General features: G+C 42.6%; 1 long non-coding RNA gene across 1 annotated transcript in view; it reads left to right on the top strand.

Annotated features, from left to right (window-relative positions):
* The first annotated feature begins 2,359 nt into the window (after positions 1-2,359).
* Positions 2,360-23,917, top strand: part of LOC132481630 (uncharacterized) — a 36,023-nt gene continuing 14,465 nt past the window's right edge. Inside the window, exon 1 of the long non-coding RNA XR_009530835.1 lies at positions 2,360-2,464. This is a non-coding gene — a long non-coding RNA (uncharacterized LOC132481630). The remainder of the gene's footprint in view (positions 2,465-23,917) is intronic.

Here is a 23,917-nt window from a genome sequence, read left to right as displayed (position 1 = left end):
CATGTGTCCACTACTGGTCTCCATTTGGTAGTTAAGTGCCGGCACTGCTGGGGGCTGGGCCATGATGCAGCTTTGGGGAGGTATAGGTGGGTAGGGCTATAAAAGCAATCTGCAGGTTAACCAAGTTCTTCAGGGTCATCTGTGATATGTGGCCTGACTTTCTGAGCTTCCAATAGTGTAAATTGTTTTTTTTAAGCGAAAATGTTTATATATAGAGGCATACTCCATAGACAGAGCGTGGGCCATTTCAGAAGGCACGAGCGACCCCAATAGTATAAATTGTGATTGAAGAGTAAACATTTTCATGAAGCCCTTTGACTTACCTGTATATAACAAGGGCTTTATATTAAGGATCATGGTTTTTGTCTGTGAAGCTTTGAAATGTATCACTTCTGCCAGATGGCAGTGAGTGGATTTGACAGAATCACCACCTTAACTGGCTCGTTAGGCAATTCACTTTTGCTGTTCTTGTACTGTGGGTATATTATAGTTTCAAAATACACACTGAAGCCATCCTTGGAAAATACCTGTCAGCTTTGTCAACTTGGGCAGGGTTATGGGCTTTCAAACTAGACTGTCCTCGTCCATGACTTGGAATGGAAAGTATAAATGCTGCTCTGCCCCCATATTTCTGACCCTTTATTCTGCACACATTACTGCTAAGGAAAGGAATGAACCATAGCAATTACTTTATTCCCTCTGGTTATTGCATGACAAAGTGAATTTTTAAAATAAATTTATTTATTTGATTTATTTTTGGCTGCATTGGGTCTTCGTTGCTGCATGTGGGCTTTCCCTAGTTGTGGCGAGCGGGGGCTATTTTTTGTTGCGGTGCACCGGCTTCTCATTGCAGTGGCTTCTCTTGTTGCGGAACGCAGGCTCTAGGCATGCGGGCTTCAGTAGTTGTGGCATGGGGCTTCAGTAGTTGTGGCATGGGGCTTCAGTAGTTGTGGCTCGTGGGCTCTAGAGCACAGGCTCAGTAGTTGTGGCGCACAGGCTTAGTTGCTCCGCGGCATGTGGGATCTTCTGGACCAGGGCTCGAACCCATGTCCCCTTCATTGACAGGCGGATTCTTAACCACTGCACCACCAGGGAAGCCCGACAAAGTGAATTTTAAGATCTCTTATTAGGAACATACTTAGACATAAACATACATAGTGAGTATAGCGTAATATGTACGCAGAACCATCTCCTTGACTCCGTGCAATTTGTTCTTGATTAAATGCTCTCCAAGCCTCACCTGAGGCAGTTAAGACTGTCAGGTGTATTAGAGGTGGTCATGGGATGTTGACTGTGACAAGCAGGTGACGCATGTCACTCATAGGTCATAAACAGTGAGCATAGAAACCATCTAAACAGGGACGTTAATGTCAGGCCCTGGTCACCAGGACCACTCCACCTGCAGGTTGGATCTGGGAGAGGACTTCTCCCAAGCCCTGCTTAGCTTGATGTGACTGGGTGCCTTCATGTTAAAGAGAACGCATTTCCAGCTTCTCCAGAGATGGGCTTGTCTCATCTTAGCACGTCTTGCTGCCTGTGAACAGCATCTCTGGCTCAGCCAGCTGCTTCAAGTTGGACATGGTTGGGAGCTCCTTAGCGGTCTGTGTTCTGGTGCTCTCTGGCCAGGAGGTCATGTAGTGAGCCTAGCCAGGGCTAGCCCAGCCCTGAGCCTGATGCAGGGCCAGCAGAGAAGATGCAGCTAGAGAAAAGATGTGCCCAGGCCTACCCTAGTGCTGAGTAGGTTTTAAGGGTGTTCCAAGATTTCGGTTGTCTAGGTCAAGGTCTGATATTCTTAGGGAGCATAGCATCTCCCAGGGTGGGCTTGGGAGACCAGAATGTCAAGCTTCCACAGGCTTCTGCTCTCCATGTCTGCTGCTGTGATGCCCTCAGGCCACCAGGTGGTGCCAAAGGACTCCCCTCAGCCAGCAGCCAGGCGGGAAACTCTGGGGACTCAAGAATGGGTTTGGGGGCTTCCCTGGTGGCGCAGTGGTTGAGAATCTGCCTGCCAATTCAGGGTACACGGGTTCGAGCCCTGGTCTGGGAGGATCCCACATGCCGTGGAGCAACTGGGCCCGTGAGCCACAACTACTGAGCCTGCACGTCTGGAGCCTGTGCTCCGCAGCAAGAGAGGCCGTGACAGTGAGAGGCCCGCGCACCGCGATGAAGAGTGGCCCCCGCTTGTCACAACTGGAGAAAGCCCTCGCACAGAAACGAAGACCTAGCACAGCCAAAAATAAATAAATTAATTAATTAAAAAAAAAAAGAATGGGTTTTGAGGATATCAGTGCGGAATCTTTCCTCTGCCTAAACATCTTTGCTCTTGCCCCATTTTCCTTCCAGGAATCTTGATCCTGTGTGACTTGCCTCCCCCTATACCAAGCTCACCTACCTTTTGAAGGGTAATTGATTCCATTCCTGCCGGACAGCCTGGGATCTGGCTCGCCCAGTGTCCTGCACTAAGCAGGTAAGCTCATTTCTTCAGAATCCTGTAGATGGTGAACACCTCGTGATGTTACTCATGTGGCCTCAGGTATAAGTTTTCATCTGTAATGAGAAATTCTTATCTAAAATATTAATATAAAGCCTGAAACTTCCCTTTGAACCATGATTTTAAAATTGAACTTGACGAAGGCACCAGAAATTGTTAAAGGATATAAGAAGCAGTTAGGCTTTTTCTACAAATTCAAAAAGCCTAACATGACAAATCACAGTAATCTGAGGTAGCAGTTACCGTGTTTTACTTTGAATCTAAATCTTTGATTTTTGAGTATTCAAGGTACAGGGGTAAACCATAAAATTCTAACTTCATGACTCACATATAGATATCCAGCAACTATTTGTAGTGATTCTAGCAAAGCCTAAAGTGTTTATTGAAACATACTTTACATATATCGCACGTTGGTAACACACCCAGTGGTCCACAACTACATTTCAATAGCTAGGCTTTCAGGAAAATCTAAATCTATCCAGACTTCCTCTACTGTTGAGAGAAATTTCTTAAGCTTATGGTTTAACTTGCCAGTAAACTGCTTCCTCTAGAAAGAGGATTTCTGTTGACACCAGAACCAGGAGTGAGAGCCCAGCCCCAGGCTCCCAGGTCGAGATTCCATAGGCCAGGCCTGGCTAGATATCAGACAGACAGAGATCCTTCAGGACTCCTGGAGCCTCCCGGATCAGACTCAGGGAGGAACAGGAAGGGCTTGGGGACAGGCACACACACACCTCTGCTCAGTGCCAGGGAGGGTGAGGCTGCATTCTCCATCAGTGCAATCTCCACCCCTGTTCAGTGGCCACCTTCACTGAGAGCCAGACTTCTTCCAGAGAAGCAGAGATGTGAATCTGGAAACACTACTGGGGAGAGTGTAGCTGAAGCACTGCAGCCTTTTGGGATCGGGTGGAGGCAAGGGAAGTTTGAAAAGCTACAGACCTGCTGGGTCTAAAGGGATGAAAATGCTGGGAAGCCCAAGATTAAAGTGCCAGGAGATTGGCTTCCTGGTGAGAGCTCTCCTCCTGGCTTGCAGATGACTCTCTTGTTTCGTAAGGTAGAACGCAAAGGAACTCCAGTCTCCTCTCACTTAGAAGGACACTAATCCCATCATGGGGCCCCCACCTATATGACCTCATCTAAACCTAATTACCTCCCAAGGCCCCACTTCCTAATGCCTTCACACTGGAATTAGTGTTTCAATATGTGAATTGGGGTGGGAAGGGGGGACACAAACCTTCATTCCTAACAGAGTGTCACTGAATTTTGGGCTCAATCTGACTGTAATCTCACAAAATTCAGACTTTTTAGTTTGCCTTTCTCAGAGAGCAGATGCTGAGACAAGGATACGGGTGGTAGGTGATCCCAGGAAGCATAAGTGAGAGTGAGGAAAGCAGGACTGGGGAAGGAGAATGTCAAGGTTGTGTTAAAGTGGGTTTACTTCTATGGGCATCTGGGGTTCAATCCTGCTGGGGAGCCTCTGATATATGGTACTGTGTAATGCTCATCTGGTAACACCCCTATGTGATGGGGTGGTTGACAGTCACTCAGTGACTATCTCTCCTTCATTAGCTGGGGAGTGGGCACCCTCAAGAACATTAACTCCCTTGTAGTTTCCACTTTGTGGCAGAGCGAGCTCCCGTAGTACCAAAGAAAGTAGTCAGGCAAACACATGCGGGCATTGAGGTGGGGAAGCCATGGATGTGCTGGAGAGGTCTCCCGAAGCTGCTGGTGAACTTGGGTGGACTGGGAGAAAGCATCACATTCCTGATTCTTCCTACCCTTTGGACCATGTTGAGTAGACTGCTGCTGATGCTCTACAGTGGTTGTACTGTTATCCTCTGGGAAGCATATGCCAAGAGAATTAGGAATGCCGAAGATTTACTGGGGGATAACACCTGTGTAAAAGGGGAAGAGGCAGGATTATGCAGAGGGAGCTGTCAGACCATAATGTGTCCCTGACATTTTCTGCCAGTCCCACAGGGAGCTCTGGAGCAGAGGACCAGTTTGAGGAATCCCACACTGGATGGAAATGGCTAGGCTCCCTCCATCATTGGCTTGGAGCACTCTAAGAATGTGGGCTAACAGCTGGAGGCTATTGGGTAGCCATGCTCCTCACAGATGGACAGCAAGCGCTTTCGAGAAGAGAGCTGTGTGGTATACCTCTATGTCTACCTGTGATGGGCAGCTATGAGCACCCAGATCTTCAATCACTGCTGCAGGTTGTCTATAAGGACCATCATTATAAGATGTAATATTTATCTCCTTCTACTCTCAACCATAGATGCCAACACTTCCATTGGTTTAAGTTGCTTATTTTGGTGAGTGCCCAAGACCTTCACTTCTAAGAGGTCTGAACCCCTGGTGACCTTATCAGGCCATGTTTGCTGCAATTGCTTATTTATGCTTAACATTGGGTGTGGAAGAACCAAGCAACATTCCAATGAATCATTTTCCCCTTTCCTCTCATGTAGCAGAAAATCTTGATAGTCTGCTGGCAAAAGAGCACTGTTTGTGTCCCTTGGTATAAGCATCTAGATCTAGGACCTCTAGACCTGCTGAACTTAACTTGTAGGGATGGAAAGCACAAATTTCCCAATTGGGTCACTGGGTGTTAAGACAAGGGAGAAACTTAATTCCACTCCTTGGTTCCCAGACCTATATTCTAGCTCTTGGAGACACGGCATCATTTAATGGCCACTAGTTTGCTAGTAAAGTACACCAACACCATTGTGATGAGCATGATGCTTTCAAGTTGCAGTTCCTGTCTTGAATTGTTAGCAAACTCAGGTGGACTATGAAAGCGGGAATCACCAGTATGATTCCTTACACCCATTGGACCACGTTGAGTCTACTGCTACTGATATTTCATGGTGGTTGTGTGGTTGAGTTTCCTGGAAAGGATACTCTGAGATGCTGACTTAGGAATGCAAGGGTTTGGAGTATATAATGTTGATCAGAGGGGCAAAGGAAGGTCTAGGCAGAAGTCAGACTGGGATGGAAGATGGACCAAGAACCAGGTGGAGAGTGCCATGGCAGGCATCTTCTGTTAGTCATCCCACAGCAGACTGATAAGGCTGGGACTTCTACTCCTGGCTCACTTGGCCCCTGGATGTGGGCTGCCCTTGGGGGACTGACAGCTAGCTGGAGGCTCTTGCTGGCTGTGCTCCATACCAAGCAGCACTAAATGGAGATCTGTGTGGTGGGTTTCTTACAGAACACACCGTCTCTGCAGTTCATCATCAAACTGGTTCTTTACCTGGACACGTAAGAGGGCGTTTCAATGACATGCTGGTCTGGCAGCTTCTTGTTAATATATGATAAAATCAAGGTTTCTGTAATCATGTGTCTCTGTAAGATGGATTGCTTGTTCCAGGTGACTTAATATGGGCATTTCTGCAGTAAGTTAGGTATTCTGGAAGCCCCTAATGGTGCTAACACAGGCACTGTGCATGGAAGTGCCAGGGCATGGAAGGCAAATTCAAATCCAGAATAATTATCACAGAAGGATGGATGCTTCTCTCAGGAGGGGAGAGGTCAGATGTAATCACCTTGCCAACAAGAGGCTGGGTGGCACTGTATGGAAGTTTAACATCTGTTTCTGTTGCTGCCAGGCCAGCTTTAAAACAATGGCAGTAGCTAGATTGGCTTTGAGAGGGAGCCATGATATTGACCCATGAAATGGTTAGACTTTTTTGCAAAGCAACTAGGGGGCTGAGCACAGAAACCAGCTGACTTCTGGACAAGTCATCCTGTCCACTTACTGAGCACATCTTCTGTGATGAATGATCTGGTAGGTACTGCCTTTTGATTTAAAAAACAAACAAACAAACAAACAACTTATGCCTTGTGCCTATTCCCGTAGGTCCTTCTACATGCCTCTTCCCCAGACCTCCTTGTCTCTAATCTTCTAATCTTTATGCTTTCAGGACACTGAGCAGCCAGCCAACCCATTTGCTAATGCATGGGATTCTGAATACCATCTTAGACCCCCTCATTTCATAAGAAATGATCAAGTGTACTGATTGAACTTATGCCCACTGGGAGAATTCTCCCTCAGTGTTCCTTTTTTTTTTTACAAACTTAATCAGTTATACATATACATATGTTCCCATATCCCCTCCCTTTTGCGTCGCCCTCCCACCCTCCCTATCCCACCCCTCCAGGCGTTCACAAAGAACCGAGTTGATTGATCTCCCTGTGCTATGCGGCTGCTTCCCATTAGCTATCTCTTACGTTTGGTAGTGTATATATGTCCATGCCGCTCTTTCACTTTGTCACAGCTTACCCTTCCCCCTCCCCATATCCTCAAGTCCATGCTCTAGTAGGTCTGTGTCTTTATTCCTGTCTTACCCTTATGTTCTTCATGACATTTTTTTTTTCTTAAATTCCATATATATGTGTCAGCATACAGTATTTGTCTTTCTCTTTCTGACTTACTTCACTCTGTATGACAGACTTTAGGTCCATCCACCTCATTACAAATAGCTCAATTTCATTTCTTTTTATGGCTGAGTAATATTCCATTGTATATATGTGCCACATCTTCTTTATCCATTCATCCGATGATGGACACTTAGGTTGTTTCCATCTCCGGGCTATTGTAAATAGGGCTGCTATGAACATTTTGGTACATGTCTCTTTTTGAATTATGGTTTTCTCAGGGTATATGCCCAGTAGTGGGATTGCTGGGTCATATGGTAGTTCTATTTGTAGTTTTTTAAGGAACCTCCATACCGTTCTCCATAGCGGCTGTACTAATTCACATTCCCACCAGCAGTGCAAGAGTGTTCCCTTTTTTCCACACCCTCTCCAGCATTTATTGTTTCTAGATTTTTTGATGATGGCCATTCTGACTGGTGTGAGATGATATCTCATTGTAGTTTTGATTTGCATTTCTCTAATGAGTAAAGATGTTGAGCATCCTTTCATGTGTTTGTTGGCTGTCTGTATATCTTCTGTGGAGAAATGTCTATTTAGGTCTTCTGCCCATTTTTGGATTGGGTTGTTTGTTTTTTTGTTATTGAGCTGCATGAGCTGCTTATAAATTTTGGAGATTAATCCTTTGTCAGTTGCTTCATTTGCAAATATTTTCTCCCATTCTGAGGGTTGTCTTTTCGTCTTGTTTATGGTTTCCTTTGCTGTGCAAAAGCTTTTAAGTTTCATTAGGTCCCATGTGTTTATTTTTGTCTTTATTTCCATTTCTCTAGGAGGTGGGTCAAAAAGGATCTTGCTGTGATTTATGTCATAGAGTGTTCTGCCTGTGTTTTCCTCTAGGAGTTTGATAGTGTCTGGCCTTACATTTAGGTCTTTAATCCATTTTGAGCTTATTTTTGTGTATGGTGTTAGGGAGTGATCTAATCTCATACTTTTACATGTCCCTGTCCAGTTTTCCCAGCACCACTTATTGAAGAGACTGTCCTTTCTCCACTGTACATTCCTGCCTCCTTTATCAAAGATAAGGTGACCATATGTCCGTGGGTTTATCTCTGGGCTTTCTATCCTGTTCCATTGATCTATCTTTCTGTTTTTGTGCCAGTACCATACTGTCTTGATTACTGTAGCTTTGTAGTATAGTCTGAAGTCAGGGAGCCTGATTCCTCCAGCTCCGTTTTTCGTTCTCAAGATTGCTTTGGCTATTTGGGGTCTTTTCTTTTTCCAAACAAATTTGTAATTTTTTGTTCTAGTTCTGTGAAAAATGCCAGTGGTAGTTTAATAGGGATTGCATTGAACCTGTAGATTGCTTTGGGTAGTAGAGTCATTTTCACAATATTGATTCTTCCAATCCAGGAGCATGGCATATCTCTCCATCCATTTGTATCATCTTTAATTTCTTTCATCAGTGTCTTATAATTTTCTGCATACAGGTCTTTTGTCTCCTTAGGTAGGTTTATTCCTAGATATTTTATTCTTTTTGTTGCAATGGTAAATGGGAGTGTTTCCTTGATTTCACTTTCAGATTTTTCATCATTAGTATATAGGAATGCCAGAGATTTCTGTGCATTAATTTTGTATCCTGCTACTTTACCAAATTCACTGATTAGCTCTAGTAGTTTTCTGGTAGCATCTTTAGGATTCTCTATGTATAGTATCATGTCATCTGCAAACAGTGACAGCTTTACTTCTTCTTTTCCAATTTGGATTCCTTTTATTTCCTTTTCTTCTCTGATTGCTGTGGCTAAAACTTCCAAAACTAGGTTGAATAAGAGTGGTGAGAGTGGGCAACCTTGTCTTGTTCCTGATCTTAGTGGAAATGGTTTCAGTTTTTCACCATTGAGGACGATGCTGGCTGTGGGTTTGTCATATATGGCCTTTATTATGTTGAGGAAAGTTCCCTCTATGCCTACTTTCTGCAGGGTTTTTATCATAAATGGGTGTTGAATTTTGTCAAAAGCTTTCTCTGCATCTATTGAGATGATCATATGGTTTTTTTCCTTCAGTTTGTTAATACGGTGTATCACGTTGATTGATTTGCGTATATTGAAGAATCCTTGCATTCCTGGAATAAACCCCACTTGATCATGGTGTATGATCCTTTTAATGTGCTGTTGGATTCTGTTTGCTAGTATTTTGTTGAGGATTTTTGCATCTATGTTCATCAGTGATATTGGCCTGTAGTTTTCTTTCTTTGTGACATCCTTGTCTGGTTTTGGTATCAAGGTGATGGTGGCCTCATAGAATGAGTTTGGGAGTGTTCCTTCCTCTGCTATATTTTGGAAGAGTTTGAGAAGGATAGGTGTTAGCTCTTCTCTAAATGCTTGATAGAATTCGCCTGTGAAGCCATCTGGTCCTGGGCTTTTGTTTGTTGGAAGATTTTTAATCACAGTTTCAATTTCAGTGCTTGTGATTGGTCTGTTCATATTTTCTATTTCTTCCTGATTCAGTCTTGGCAGGTTGTGCATTTCTAAGAATTTGTCCATTTCTTCCAGGTTGTCCATTTTATTGGCATAGAGTTGCTTATAGTAATCTCTCATGATCTTTTGTATTTCTGCAGTGTCAGTTGTTACTTCTCCTTTTTCATTTCTAATTCTATTGATTTGAGTCTTCTCCCTTTTTTTCTTGATGAGTCTGGCTAATGGTTTATCAATTTTGTTTATCTTCTCAAAGAACCAGCTTTTAGTTTTATTGATCTTTGCTATCGTTTCCTTCATTTCTTTTTCATTTATTTCTGATCTGATTTTTATGATTTCTTTCCTTCTGCTAACTTTGGGATGTTTTTGTTCTTCCTTCTCTAATTGCTTTAGGTGCAAGGTTAGGTTGTTTATTCGAGATGTTTCCTGTTTCTTAAGGTGGGATTGTATTGCCATAAACTTCCCTCTTAGAACTGCTTTTGCTGCGTCCCATAGGTTTTGGGTCGTCGTGTCTCCATTGTCATTTGTTTCTAGGTATTTTTAAATTTCCCCTTTGATTTCTTCAGTGATCACTTCGTTATTAAGTAGTGTATTGTTTAGCCTCCATGTGTTTGTATGTTTTACAGCTCTTTTCCTGTAATTGATATCTAGTCTCATAGCATTGTGGTCGGAAAAGATACTTGATATGATTTCAACTTTCTTAAATTTACCAAGGCTTGATTTGTGACCCAAGATATGATCTATCCTGGAGAATGTTCCATGAGCACTTGAGAAAAATGTGTATTCTGTTGTTTTTGGATGGAATGTCCTATAAATATCAATTAAGTCCATCTTGTTTAATGTATCATTTAAAGCTTGTGTTTCCTTATTTATTTTCATTTTGGATGACCTGTCCATTGGTGAAAGTGGCGTGTTAAAGTCCCCTACTATGATTGTGTTACTGTCGATTTCTCCTTTTATGGCTGTTAATATTTCCCTTATGTATTGGGGTGCTCCTATGTTTCGTGCGTAAATATTTACAATTGTTATATCATCTTCTTGGATTGATCCCTTGATCATTATGTAGTGTCCTTCTTTGTCTCTTCTAGTAGTCTTTATTTTAAAGTCTATTTTGTCTAATATGAGAATTGCTACTCCAGCTTTCTTTTGGTTTCCATTTGCATGGAATATCTTTTTCCATCCCCTTACTTTCAGTCTGTATGTGTCTCTAGGTCTGAAGTGGGTCTCTTGTAGACAGCATATATATGGGTCTTGTTTTTGTATCCATTCAGCCAGTCTGTGTCTTTTGGTGGGAGCATTTAGTCCATTTACATTTAAGGTAATTATTGATATGTATGTTCCTATTCCCATTTTCTTAATTGTTTTGGGTTTGTTATTGTAGGTGTATTCCTTCTGTTGTGTTTCTTGCCTAGAGAAGTTCCTTTAGCATTTGTTGTAAAGCTGGTTTGGTGGTGCTGAACTCTCTCAGCTTTTGCTTGTCTGTAAACGTTTTAATTTCTCCATCAAATCTGAATGAGATCCTTGCTGGGTAGAGTAATCTTGGTTGCAGGTTCTTCTCCTTCATCACTTTAATTATGTCCTGCCACTCCCTTCTGGCTTGTAGAGTTTCTGCTGAGAGATCAGCTGTTATCCTGATGGGGATTCCCTTGTGTGTTATTTGTTGTTTTTGCCTTGCTGCTTTTAATATGATTTCTTTGTGTTTAATTTTTGACAGTTTGATTAATATGTGTCTTGGCGTATTTCTCCTTGGATTTATTCTGTATGGGACTCTCTGTGCCTCCTGGACTTGATTAACTATTTCCTTTCCCATATTAGGGAAGTTTTCAACTAGAATCTCTTCAAATATTTTCTCAGTCCCTTTCTTTTTCTCTTCTTCTTCTGGAACCCCTATAATTCGAATGTTGGTGCGTTTAATGTTGTCCCAGAAGTCTCTGAGACTGTCCTCTGTTCTTTTCATTCTTTTTTCTTTATTTTGCTCTGCAGCAGTTATTTCCACTATTTTATCTTCCACCTCACTTATCCGTTCTTCTGCCTCAGTTATTCTGCTATTGATCCCATCTAGAGTATTTTTTATTTCATGTATTGTGTTTTTAATCGATGCTTGATTCATCTTTAGTTCTTCTAGGTCCTTGTTAACTGTTTCTTGCATTTTGTCTATTCTATTTCCAAGATTTTGGATCATCTTTACCATCATTATTCTGAATTCTTTTTCAGGTAGACTGCCTATTACCTCTTCATTTGTTAGGTCTGGTGGGTTTTTATCTTGCTCCTTCTCCTGCTGTGTGTTTTTCTGTCTTCTCATTTTGCTTATGTTACTGTGTTTGGGGTCTCCTTTTTGCAGGCTGCAGGTTCGTAGTTCCCGTTGTTTTTTGTGTCTGTCCCCAGTGGCTAAGGTTTGTTTAGTGGGTTGTGTAGGCTTCTTGGTGGAGGGGACTACTGCCTGTGTTCTCTTGGATGAGGCTTGATCTTGTCTTTCTGGTGGGCAGGTCCACGTCTGGTGGTGTGTTTTGGGGTGTCTGCGGACTTTTTATGATTTTAGGCCACCTCTCTGCTAATGGGTGGCGTTGTGTTCCTGTCTTGCTAGTTGTTTGGCATAGGGTGTCCAGCACTGTAGCTTGCTGGTCGTTGAGTGAAGCTGGGTGCTGGTGTTGAGATGGAGATCTCTGGAAGATTTTCGCTGTTTGATATTATGTGGAGCTTGGAGGTCTCTTGTGGACCAGTGTCCTGAAGTTGGCTCTCCCACCTCAGAGGCACAGCACTGACTCCTGGCTCCTCAATTTGGGATGATTTGTTGTCTATTCATGTATTCCACAGATGCAGGGTACATCAAATTGATTGTGGAGCTTTAATCTGCTGCTTCTGAGGCTGCTGGGAGAGGTTTCCCTTTCTCTTCTTTGTTCTCACAGCTCCTGGGTCTCAGCTTTGGATTTGGCCCCGCCTCTGCGTGTAGGTCGCCGGAGGGCGTCTGTTCTTCGCTCAGACAGGACAGGGTTAAAGGAGCAGCCTCTTCGGGGGTTCTGGCTCACTCAGGCCGGGCGGGAGGGAGGGGCACAGAGTGCGGGGCGAGCCTGCAGCGGCAGAGGTCGGCGTGACGTTGCACCAGCCCGAGGCGCGCCGTGCTTTCTCCCAGGGAAGCCGCCCCTGGATCCCGGGACCCCGGCAGTGGCAGGCTGCACAGGCTCCCGGAAGGGCGGTGTGGACAGTGACCTGCGCTCGCACACAGGCTTCTTGGCGGCGGCAGCAGCAGCCCCAGCGTCCCACGCCCGTCTCTGGGCTCCGCGCTTTCAGCCGCGACTCCCGCCCGTCTCTGGAGCTCCTTTACGCGGCGCTCTTAATCCCCTCTCCTCGCGCACCAGGAAACCAAGAGGGAAGAAAAAGTCTCCTGCCTCTTCGGCAGCTGCAGAGTTTTCCCGGACTCCCTCCCGGCTAGCTGTGGCACATTAGCCCCCTTCAGGCTGAGTTCTCGCCGCCAGCCCCAGTCCTCTCGCTGCGCTCTGACCGAAGCCCGAGCCTCAGCTCCAGCGCCGCCCGCCCCGGCGGGGGAGCAGACAAGCCTCTCGGGCTGGTGAGTGCCGCTCGGCACCGCTCCTCTGTGCGGGAATCTCTCCGCTTTGCCCTACCCAGGTATGTGGGGAGTTTCTTGCCTTTTGGGAGGTCTGGGGTCTTCTGCCAGCGTCCAGTAGGTGTTCTGTAGGAGTTGTTCCACGTGTAGCTGTATTTCTGGTGTATCTGTGGGGAGGAAGGTGATCTCCGCGTCTTACTCTTCCGCCATCTTACCCGGATGTCCCCGGAGTATAATTGCTTTACAATGGTGTTAGTTTCTGCTTTATAACAAAGTGAATCAGTTATACATATACATATGTTCCCATATCTCTTTAAAACATGTTTTAAATCTTCTGCCCAGAAGAGGTCAAGAAACCTTTGTTTCCAGAGCACACCAAAATCATGAACTACACCAAAGGCATATATACTATCAGTATGTATGTTAGTTGTTTTGTCTTTGGCTAAAAAGCAAACTCAGCTAGAGCAAAAAGCTCTGCTTCCTGGACAGAAGTGGCCTCCAATAAGGTTTTAGCTTCTATAGTTTCAGTTAAAGATACTGTAGCATATCCAGCTGTATGTCCAGTTCTGTTCTTTAGATATGACCCATCAGTAAACCAGATTATTTCTGTATTATCCAGGGGTGTCTTCTGTAAATCTATGAGGAGTTAGCAACTGACTGGTCAATGTCAAGCAGTTATAAAGAGTTCCCTTGTATGGAAGAGGGAGAAAAGTAGCAGGACTCAAAGTGTTGCAGTGAGCAGTAATTACATTTGGAGAGGACAGCAAAAGGATTTTGTAAGAGGTTGGTCTGCTGGTAGACTCTGACTGTGAGATTAAGTAGGCCATTGGCTGAATGGAGAATGCATACTGTCAGTGGGGAGCCCATGACAATTTTCTCAACAGCCTGTAATATGTTTGCTGTGGCAGCAGTTGCTTGCATTACAGGGAGGCAGCTCTTTGGCTGCTGGATCTACCTGTTGACTGAATATCCAACAGGTCTCTGTCCATGTCATTGGGCTAAGACTCCCAGTGTTTCCTTCTTTCATGTACAAAGAAGAAAGGCAATTTATAATTGGGATGCCCTAAAGCAGGGGGGTCATGGAGGCTATCCTTGATCCTTTCAAATGCAGTTTCAGATTCCTTGGTCCACTCTAAAGGCTTTGCTTGTTCAGCCTTAAAGACGCTGTATAAAGACTGAGTCATAATAAAGAAATTAGGAATCTAAATTCTACAGTATCCTGCTCATCCTAAAAGTCCTTTTAATTATATCTTGGTTTCAGGGAGAGAAAGACAGGATACCTCCAATGCAGTTAGGGTCTAATAGTAGCACCCTGTTTGAATATCACATGTCTAAATACTTCACTTGCATTTTAAAAAACTGAAGCTTTTGATATTTTCTGTCCTTTATGTGCTAATTCTTTTTTTTTAACATCTTTATTGGAATATAATTGCTTTATAATGTTGTGTTAGTTTCCGCTGTATAACAAAGTGAATCAGCTATATATACATATATCCTCTCCCTCCCTCCTGTGTCTCCATCCCACCCCTCTGGTGGTCACAGAACACTGAGGTGATCTCCCTGTGGGATGCAGCTGCTTCCCACTAGCTATCTATTTTACACTTGGTAGTGTATATATGTCAATGCTACTCTCTCACTTCGTCCCAGCTTACCCTTCCCCCTCCCCGTGTCCTCAGTCCATTCCCTACATCTGCGCCTTTATTCCTGTCCTGCTGCTAGGTTCTTCAGAACCTTTTTTTTTTAGATTCCATATATATGTGTTAGCATACGGTATTTGTTTTCCTTTCTGACTTACTTCACTCTGTATGGCAGCCTCTAGGTCCATCCACCTCACCACAAATAACTCAATTTCATTTCTTTTTATGTCTGAGTAATATTCCATTGTATATATATGCCACATCTTCTTTATCCATTCATCTGTTGCAGGACACTTAGATTGCTTCCATGTCCTGGCTATTGTAAATAGAGTTGTAGTGAACATTGTGGTACATGACTCTTTTTGAAGTATGGTTTTCTCAGGGTATATGCCCAGTAGTGGAATTGCTGGGTCGTATGGTCGTTCTATTTTTAGTTTTTTTAAGGAACCTCAATATTATTCTCCGTAGTGACTGCATCAGTTTACATTCCCACCAACAGTGCAAGAAGGTCCCCTTTTCTCCACACCCTTTCCAGCATTTACTGTTTATAGATTTTTCGATGATGGCCATTCTGACCGGTGTGAGGTGGTACCTCATTGTAGTTTTGATTTGCATTTCTCTAATGATTAGTGACGTTGAGCATCCTTTCATGTGTTTGTTGGCAATCTGTATATCTTCTTTGGGAAACTTTTTTTAGGTCTTCTGCCCATTTTTGTATTGGGTTGTTTTTTATTTTTTGATATTGAGCTGCATGAAATGCTTGTATATTTTGGAGATTAATCCTTTGTGATTTGCTTCATTTGCAAATATTTTCTCCCATTCTGAGGGTTATCTTTTTGTCTTGTTTATGTTTTCCTTTGCTGTGCAAAAGCTTTTAAGTTTCCTTAGGTCCCATTTGTATATTTTTGCTTTTATTTCCATTTCTCTAGGAGGTGGGTCCAAAAGGATCTTGCTGTGATTTATGCCAAAGACTATTTTTTCTATGTTTTCTTCTAAGAGTTTTCATAGTGTTTGCCCTTACATTAAGGTCCTTAATCCATTTTGACTTTATTTTTGTGTATGGTGTTAGGAAGTGTTCTAATTTCATTCTTTTACATGTAGCTATCCAGTTTTCCCAGCACCACTTTTGGAAGAGGCTCTCTTTCCTCCATTGTATATTCTTGCCTCCTTTATAAAAGATAAGGTGATCATATGTGTGTGGGTTTATCTCTGGGCTTTCTATCCTGTTCCATTGACCTATATTTCTGTTTTTGTGCCAGTACCATACTGTCTTGATTACGGTAGCTTTGTAGTATAGTCTGAAGTCTGGGAGCCTGATTCCTCCAGCTGCATTTTTCTTTCTCAAGATAGCTTTGGCTATTCAGGGTCTTTTGTGTTTCCATACAAATTGTGAAATTTTTTGTTTTACTTCTGTGAAAAGTGCCATTGGTATTTTGATTGGGATTGCATTGAATCTGTAGATTGCTTTGGGTAGTAGAGTCATTTTCACAATGTTGATTCTTCCAATCCAAGAACATGGTATATCTCTCCATCTGTTTGTATCATTTTTAATTTCTTTGATCAGTTTCTTAGTTTTCTGCATACAGGTCTTCTGTCTTCTTAGGAAGGTTTATTCCGACATATTTTCTTCTTTCTGTTGCAGTGGTGAATGGGAGTGTTTCCTTAATTTTTCTTTCAGATTTTTCATCATTACTGTATAGGAATGCAAGAGATTTCTGTGCATTAATTTTGTATCCTGCTACTTAACCAAATGCATTGATTAGCTCTAGTAGTTTTCTGGTAGCATCTTTAGGATTCTTTATGTATAGTGTCATGTCATCTGCAAACAGTGACAGCTTTACTTCTTTTCCAATTTGGATTCCTTTTGTTTCTTTTTCTGCTGATTGCTGTGGCTAAAACTTACAAAACTATGTTGAATAATAGTGGTGAGAGTGGGCATCCTTGTCTTCTTCCTGATTTTAGAGAAAATGGTTTCAGTTTCTCACCATTGAGAATGATGTTGGCTGTGGGTTTGTCATATATGACCTTTATTATGTTGAGGTAATTTCCCTCTATGCCTGCTTTCTGGAGAGTTTTTATCATAAATTGGTGTTGAATTTTCTTGAAAGCTTTTTCTGCATGTATTGAGATGATCATATGGTTTTTATTCTTCAGTTTGTTAATATGGTGTATCACATTGATTTGCATATATTGAAGAATCCTTGTATTCCTGGAATAAACCCCACTTGATCATGGTGTATGATCCTTTTAATGTGCTGTTGGATTCTGTTTGCTAGTATTTTGTTGAGGATTTTTGCATCTATGTTCATCAGTGATATTGGTCTGTAGTTTTCTTTTTCTGTGACACCTTTGTCTGGTTTTGGTATCAAGGTGATGGTGGCCTCATAGAATGAGTTTGGGAGTCTTCTTCCCTCTGCTATATTTTGGAAGAGTTTGAGAAAGATAGGTGTTAGCTCTTCTCTAAATGTTTGATAGAATTCACCTGTGAAGCCATCTGGTCCTGGGCTTTTGTTTGTTGGAAGATTTTTAATCACAGTCTCAATTTCAGTGCTTGTGATTGGTCTGTTTGTATCAGGAAGAAATAGAAAACAGTCTTGGAAGGTTGTACTTTTCTAAGAATTTGTCCATATCTTCCAGGTTGTCCATTTTATTGGCATAGAGTTGGTTGTAGTAATTTCTCATGAGTCTTTGTATTTCTGCACTGTCAGTTGTTACTTCTCCTTTTTCATCTCTAATTCTGTTGACCTGAGTCTTCTCCCATTTTTTCTTGATGAGTCTGGCTAATGGTTTATCAATTTTGTTTATCTTCTCAAAGAACCCACTTTTAGTTTTATTGATCTTTGCTATCGTTTCCTTCATTTCTGTTTCATTCATTTCTGATCTGACTTTTATGATTTCTTTCCTTCTGCTAACCTGGGTTTTTTTTTGTTTTTGTTTTTCTGTCTTTAATTGCTTTAGGTATAAGGTTAGGTTGTTTATTTGAGATGTTTCTTGTTTCTTGAGGTAGGATTGTATTGCTGTAAATTTCCCTCTTAGAACTGCTTTTGCTGCATCCTATAGATTTTGGATCTTTGTGTTTTCATTGTCATTTGTTTCTAGGTATTTTTTGATTTTGACTTCTTCAGCGTTCTCTTGGTTATTTAGTAGCATATTGTTTCACCTCCATATGTTTGTACTTTTTACAGTTTTTTCCCCCTGTAATTGATATCTAGTCTCATAGTGTTGTGGTCAGAAAAGATACTTGATACGATTTCAATTTTCTTTAATTTACCAAGGCTTGATTTGTGACCCAAGATATGATCTATCCTGGAGAATGTTCCATGAGCACTTGAGAAGAAAGTGTATTCTGTTATTTTTGGATGGAATGTCCTATACATATCAATTAAGTCCATCATGTTTAATGTATCATTTAACACTTGTGTTTCTTTATTTTCATTTTGGATGATCTGTCCATTGGTGAAAGTGGGGTGTTAAAGTCCCCTACTATGATTGTGTTACTGTAGATTTCCCCTTTTATGGCTGTTAGCATTTGTCTTATGTACTGAGGTGCTCCTATGTTGAGCACATAAATATTTACAATTGTTATATCTTCTTGGATCGATCCCTTGATCATTATGTAGTGTCCTTTTGTGTCTCTTGTAATAGTCTTTATTTTAAAGTCAATTTTGTCTGTTATGAGAATTGCTACTCCAGCTTTCTTTTGATTTCCATTTGCATGACATAGCTTTTTCCATCCCCTCACTTTCAGTCTGTATATATCCCTAGGTGTGAAGTGGGTCTCTTGTAGACAGCATATATACAGGTCTTGTTTTTCTGTCCATTAAGCCAGTCTATGTCTTTTGGTTGGAGCATTTAATCCATTTATATTTAAGGTAATTATTGATACGTATTTCCTATTACCATTTTCTTAATTGTTTTGGGTTTGCCTTTGTAGGTCTTTTCCTTCTCTTGTATTTCCTGCCTAGAGAGGTTCCTTTAGCATTTGTTGTAAAGCTGGTTTGGCGGTGCTGAATTCTCTTAACTTTTGCTTGTCTGTAAAGGTTTTAATTTCTCCATCAAGTCTGAATGAGATCCTTGCTGGTAGAGTAATCTTGGTTTTAGGTTTTCCCCTTTCATCCCTTTAAATATGTCCTGCCAGTCCCTTCTGGCTTGCAAAGTTTCTGCTGAAAGATCAGCTGTTAACCTTATGGAGATGCCCTTGTATGTTATTTGTTGCTTTTCCCTTGCTTCTTTTAATATTTTTTCTTTGTATTTAATTTTTGATAGTTTGATTAATATATGTCTTGGCATGTTTCTCCTTGGATTTATCCTTTATGGGACTCTCTGCACTTCCTGGACTTGATTGGCTATTTCTTTTTTCATGTTAGGGAAGTTTTCAACTATAATATCTTCAAATATTTTCTCAGACCCTTTTTTTTTTTTCTTTTCTTCTTTTGGGACCCCTGTAATTCAAATGTTGGAGCATTTAATGTTGTCTCAGAGGTCTCTGAGACTGTCCTTCATACTTTTTTCTTTATTCTGCTCTGCAGTAGTTATTTCCACTCTTTCATCTTCCAAGTCACCTATCCATTCTTCTACCTCAGTTATTCTGCTCTTGATTCCTTGTAGGGAATTTTTAATTTCATTTATTGTGTTGTTCATTGTTGTTTGCTCTTTAGTTTTTCTAGGTCCTTGTTAAATGTTTCTTGTATTTTCTCCATTCTATTTCCAAGATTTTGGATCATCTTTACTATCATTACTCTGAATTTTCTTTCAGGTAGACTGCCTGTTTCCTCTTCATTTGTTTGGTCTGGTGGGTTTTTACCTTTCTCCTTCATCTGCTGCATATTTCTGTCTTCTCATTTTGCTTAACTTACTGTGTTTGGGGTCTCCTTTTCACAGGCTTCAGTTTTCTAGTCCCTGTTGTTTTTGGTGTCTGCCCCCATTGGGTAAGGTTGGTTCAGTGGGTTGTGGAGGTGTCTGTGTTCTGGTGGGTGGGGCTGGATCTTGTCTTTCTGGTGGGCAGGGGTGCGTCTGGTGGTGTGTTTTGGGGTGTCTGTGAACTGAGTATGATTTTAGGCAGCCTCTCTGCTAATGGGTGGGGTTGTGTTCCTGTCTTGCTAGCTGTTTGGCATGGGGCTTCTAGCACTGGAGCTTGCTGGTTGTTGGGTGGAGCTGGGTCTTAGTGTTGAGATGGAGATCTCTTGGAGAGCTCTCACTGACTGGTATTGCATGGACCTGGGAGGTCTCTGGTGGTCCAGTGTCCTGAACTCAGCTCTCCCACCTCAGAGGCTCAGGCCTGACACCAGGCTGGAGTGCCAAGACCCTTTCAGCCATGTGGCTCAGAAGAAAAGGGAGAAAAAAAGAAAGTAATAAAAAAATAAAAAAATAGATAAATATAAAGAAAAGAAAAAGAAGAGAATTAAAATAAAAAATAATAAAATAATTAAAATAAAAAAGTAGTAAAAAAAAAAAGGGCACCCAAACCAATTAACAAATCCACCAGTGATAACAAACGCCAAAGACTATACTAATATAAACAAAAATCAGAAACAAATCAGTCACAGACAGCAAACCCCAAGTCTAAAGTTGGTGCCAAAGTCCACCACCTCAATTTTGGGTTGATTCACTGTGTATTCAGGTATTCCACAGATTCAGGGTACATCAGGTTCATTGTGGGGATTTAATCTGCTGCTCCTGGGACTGCACAGAGAAACTTCCCTTTCTCTTCTTTGTTCACACAGCTCCTGGGGTTCAGCTTTGGTTTTGGCCCGACCTCTGCATGTAGGTTGCCCTCAAGCTTCTGTTCCCACCCAGACAGGATGGGTTTAAAGCAGTGGTTGATTTGGGGGCTCAGGCTCACTCATGCCATGGGGAGGGAGGGTTATGGTAGTTATAATTGGAATGCAGGGCGAGCCTGTGGCAGCAGAGGCTGGAGTAACGTTGCAAGAGCCTGAAGTGTGCCGTGTGTTTTCCCGGGGAATTTGTCCCTGGATCACGGGACCCTGGCAGTGGCAGGCTGCACAGGCTCCCAGGGTGGGTATGGGTAATGACCTGTGTTTGCACACAGGATTCTTGGGGGCTGCAGCAGCAGCATTAGGGTTTCATGCCCATTTCTGGTGTCTGAGCTGATAGCCATGGCTCACGCCCATCTCTGGAACACATTTAGGCAGTGTTCTGCCCTCTGTGGGTAGACAGGGAAGGAATCCCCTCTCCTTTTGCACCCTGAAACAATGGTCTCTTGCCTCTTAGGTAGGTCCAGAGCTTTTTCTGGACTCCCTCCCAGCTAGCTGTTGTGTACTAGCCCCCTTCAGCCTTTGTTCACTTAGCCAACCCCAGTCCTCTCCCTGGGATCTGACCTCCGAAGACCGAGCCTCAGCTCCCAGCCCTCACCCATCCTGGCAGGTGAGCAGACAAGCCTCTCGGGCTTGTGAATGCTGGTTGGCACTGATCCTCTGTGCGAGAATCTCTCTGCTTTGCCCTCTGCACCCCTGTTGCTGTGCTCTCCTCCGTGGCTCTGAAGCTTCCTCCTCGCCAACCCCCATCTCTGCCAGTGAAGGGGCTTCCTAGTGTGTGGAAACTTTTTCTCCTTCACAGCTCCCTTCCAGAGGTGTAAGTCCTGTCCCTATTCTTTTGTCTCTGTTTTTTCCTTTTTCTTTTGCCCTACCCAGGTATGTGGGGATTTTCTTGCCTTTTGAGACATCTGAGGTCTTCTGCCAGCATTCAGTAGGTGTTCTGTAGGAGATGTTCCACATGTAGGTGTAATTTTGATATATTTGTGGAGAGGAAGGTGATCTCCATGTCTTATTCCTCCCCCGTCTTGAAGTCCCCCCCGCCATGCTAATTCTTCTATCAAATGAAAGCTGTCTTAAAGTGTCCTGGTTTCTTGCAATAATGGCATACATCCTTAGGAGTACCAAGAAAGCCTTCAAATTTTGGTTTGGTGGACAATTATTTCAGCTGAAAGTTTGAGTTGAGCCACTTGGATCTGAGAATCCATGGCTCTGGTAGCTTTCTCTTTAGATTTTTGGGCAAGAGCCTGAGAAAGCTGTGCAACTAGAGTAGCACATTCACGAGGTCTCAGAATAATTCATGTTAAGGAATGTTGTTTAACTAAGGTACTTAAAGTATCTTTTAACCCTGTTGTAAAGGTAGAGTTAAATAGACTGACATTAAGGACCTGACAGATGAAACCGCCAGAGTTTTGGATTTTTCAAAATAGCCGTAACCAGACACTTTCATCAGGCTCATGCATTATTGAATAACACACCAGTCAACAGACTTAGGAAATAGTTGAGAATTTGTGGAGATCTTTAGCCAACTTTTAAACATCTGCTTGTCCCCTTGTGCCCACTCTAAAAAAATCATCAGTAGGATCTTTCCAGTCAATAGCTTCCATCCCTACTTTAGACATAAGCTCTCCCACAAGCAGATGTATTAGTTGATATAAATCCGAGTAGGCAGGCTGATATGTTTCAGTGAGGAGATCAGATTGTCTTGGACACTCAATGGAATCCTCTTAATATTGGGAAGTCCTTAGCAATACAAGTAATTCTGCCTTAGTCCAAGGGGTATATGATTGTTTTGGTGCCATCCTCACTGGACCTGGCTTTAAATGGGGCAGTCATTACTGGAGGGCAATGTGGCTAGCCTTCTGTGTGGGATCAATTTCGGTGTTATCAAAGGAAGTTCAGGAAGACGGATAACAAGGAGAGCCTTGTGGTGGAGACTGAGAGGAACAGCAAGGAGCAGAGGGAGGCAGGGAGGGAGGGCTCTCAGAAGCCTTAGAGGATTTTTCTAATTTGCAAATCCTTTGAGATAATTGAGTTAGTTTCTCTGAGGGAAGCAATAGTAGATTCACTATTTTGTTTGGAGCCCTCAAAATTCCTGCTGAAATATACCTTGCATTCTTCTTGTGGTGTTCTGTAGCTTTTTTTCCCAAATGAGCGTACAAATAAACTCTCTTAGGAATCTCAAATGAGCAGCAAGTGGGCCAACAGTTTCAAGTTGTCATGGGTGATCTTAGTCAAAGCAACAAATTGAGAAGAGGAGGGCCTGTAAGTTGTAAACATAAGATGAGCCAGAGTCCTGGATGGCAGCTGCCCATAAGCAGTGCCCTTAGAAACCAAACTCCCTGTAACTGAGTACTCTCGAAGATGAAGGATTCCCTTTCCAGATAAACTCAGCAACAGAGGTCACCCAAATAAAGGCTTAGAACCTTAACCAAAATGGGAGGCTTGGACCAAGATGACCTACCCCTATGACCCAAAGCCACCAAGGAAATGATGGAGCAAAAGGGACTGTTGTAGGCACCTCACTTGTGTCTGGGGCAGCCCTTGGAGGTAGAGGTGAGTCACTTAGACTTGGTGGTGTCAGAAGCGGGAGCCAAACAGTCAGAATCCAGGCACTCATCAAAATGTGCCTTGATAAGCAGGATCAAGTCTTCAAAGAACAAAGATTTTTTGGAGCCTTAGGAACTACAGGAGACACAAATACCAGATGATCTCATTATATGTGGAATCTTAAAAAGAAAAAAAAAGTTCATAGAGAACAGATGGGTGTTTTGCCAGCAGTGAGGGTCAGGGGTAAGTGTAGGCAAAACAGCTGAAGAAAGTCGAGGTACAAACTTGGAGTTATAAGTCATGAGGATGCAATGTACAGCATGACAACTGTACTTAATACTGTATTGCATACTTGAAAGTTACTAAAAGAGTAAACCTGGGCTTCCCTGGTGGTGCAGTGGTTGAGAGTCCACCTGTTGATGCAGGGGACTACGCGTTCAAGCCCCGGTCTGGGAGGATCCCGCGTGCCGCGGAGCGGCTGGGCCCGTGAGCCGTGGCCGCTGAACCTGCGCATCCGGAGCCTGTGCTCCGCAACGGGAGAGGCCACAGCAGTGAGAGACCTGTGTACCGCAAAAAAAAAAAAAAAAAAAAAAAAAAAAAAAAGAGTAAACCTTAGTCACCATCACAAGAAAATTTTGTAACTATGTATAGTGACTAGATGAATTATAATGATTATTTCACAACACTCATATTGAATCATTATGCTGTACATCTGAAACTATAACATTGTGCATTATTTTTTTTTCTATTTTTTTTATTAGTTTCTGCTTTATAACAAAGTGAATCAGTCATACATATACATCTGTTCCCACATCCCTTCCCTCATGCATCTCCCTCCCTCCCACCCTCCCCATCCCACCCCTCCAGGCGGTCACAAAGCACCGAGCTGATCTCCCTGTGCTCTGCGGCTGCTTCCCACTATCTATCTACCTTACGTTTGGTAGTGTATATATGTCCATGCCTCTCTTTCGCTTTGTCACAGCTTACCCTTCCCCCTCCCCATATCCTCAAGTCCATTCTCAAGTAGGTCTGTGTCTTTATTCCCGTTTTACCCCTAGGTT

The sequence above is a fragment of the Mesoplodon densirostris genome, chromosome 1 (assembly GCF_025265405.1).
Source record: "Mesoplodon densirostris isolate mMesDen1 chromosome 1, mMesDen1 primary haplotype, whole genome shotgun sequence".
Classification (NCBI taxonomy): domain Eukaryota; kingdom Metazoa; phylum Chordata; class Mammalia; order Artiodactyla; family Ziphiidae; genus Mesoplodon; species Mesoplodon densirostris.
Note: the sequence above shows the minus strand (reverse complement) of the source record. Positions and strands in the feature narration are given on the sequence as shown.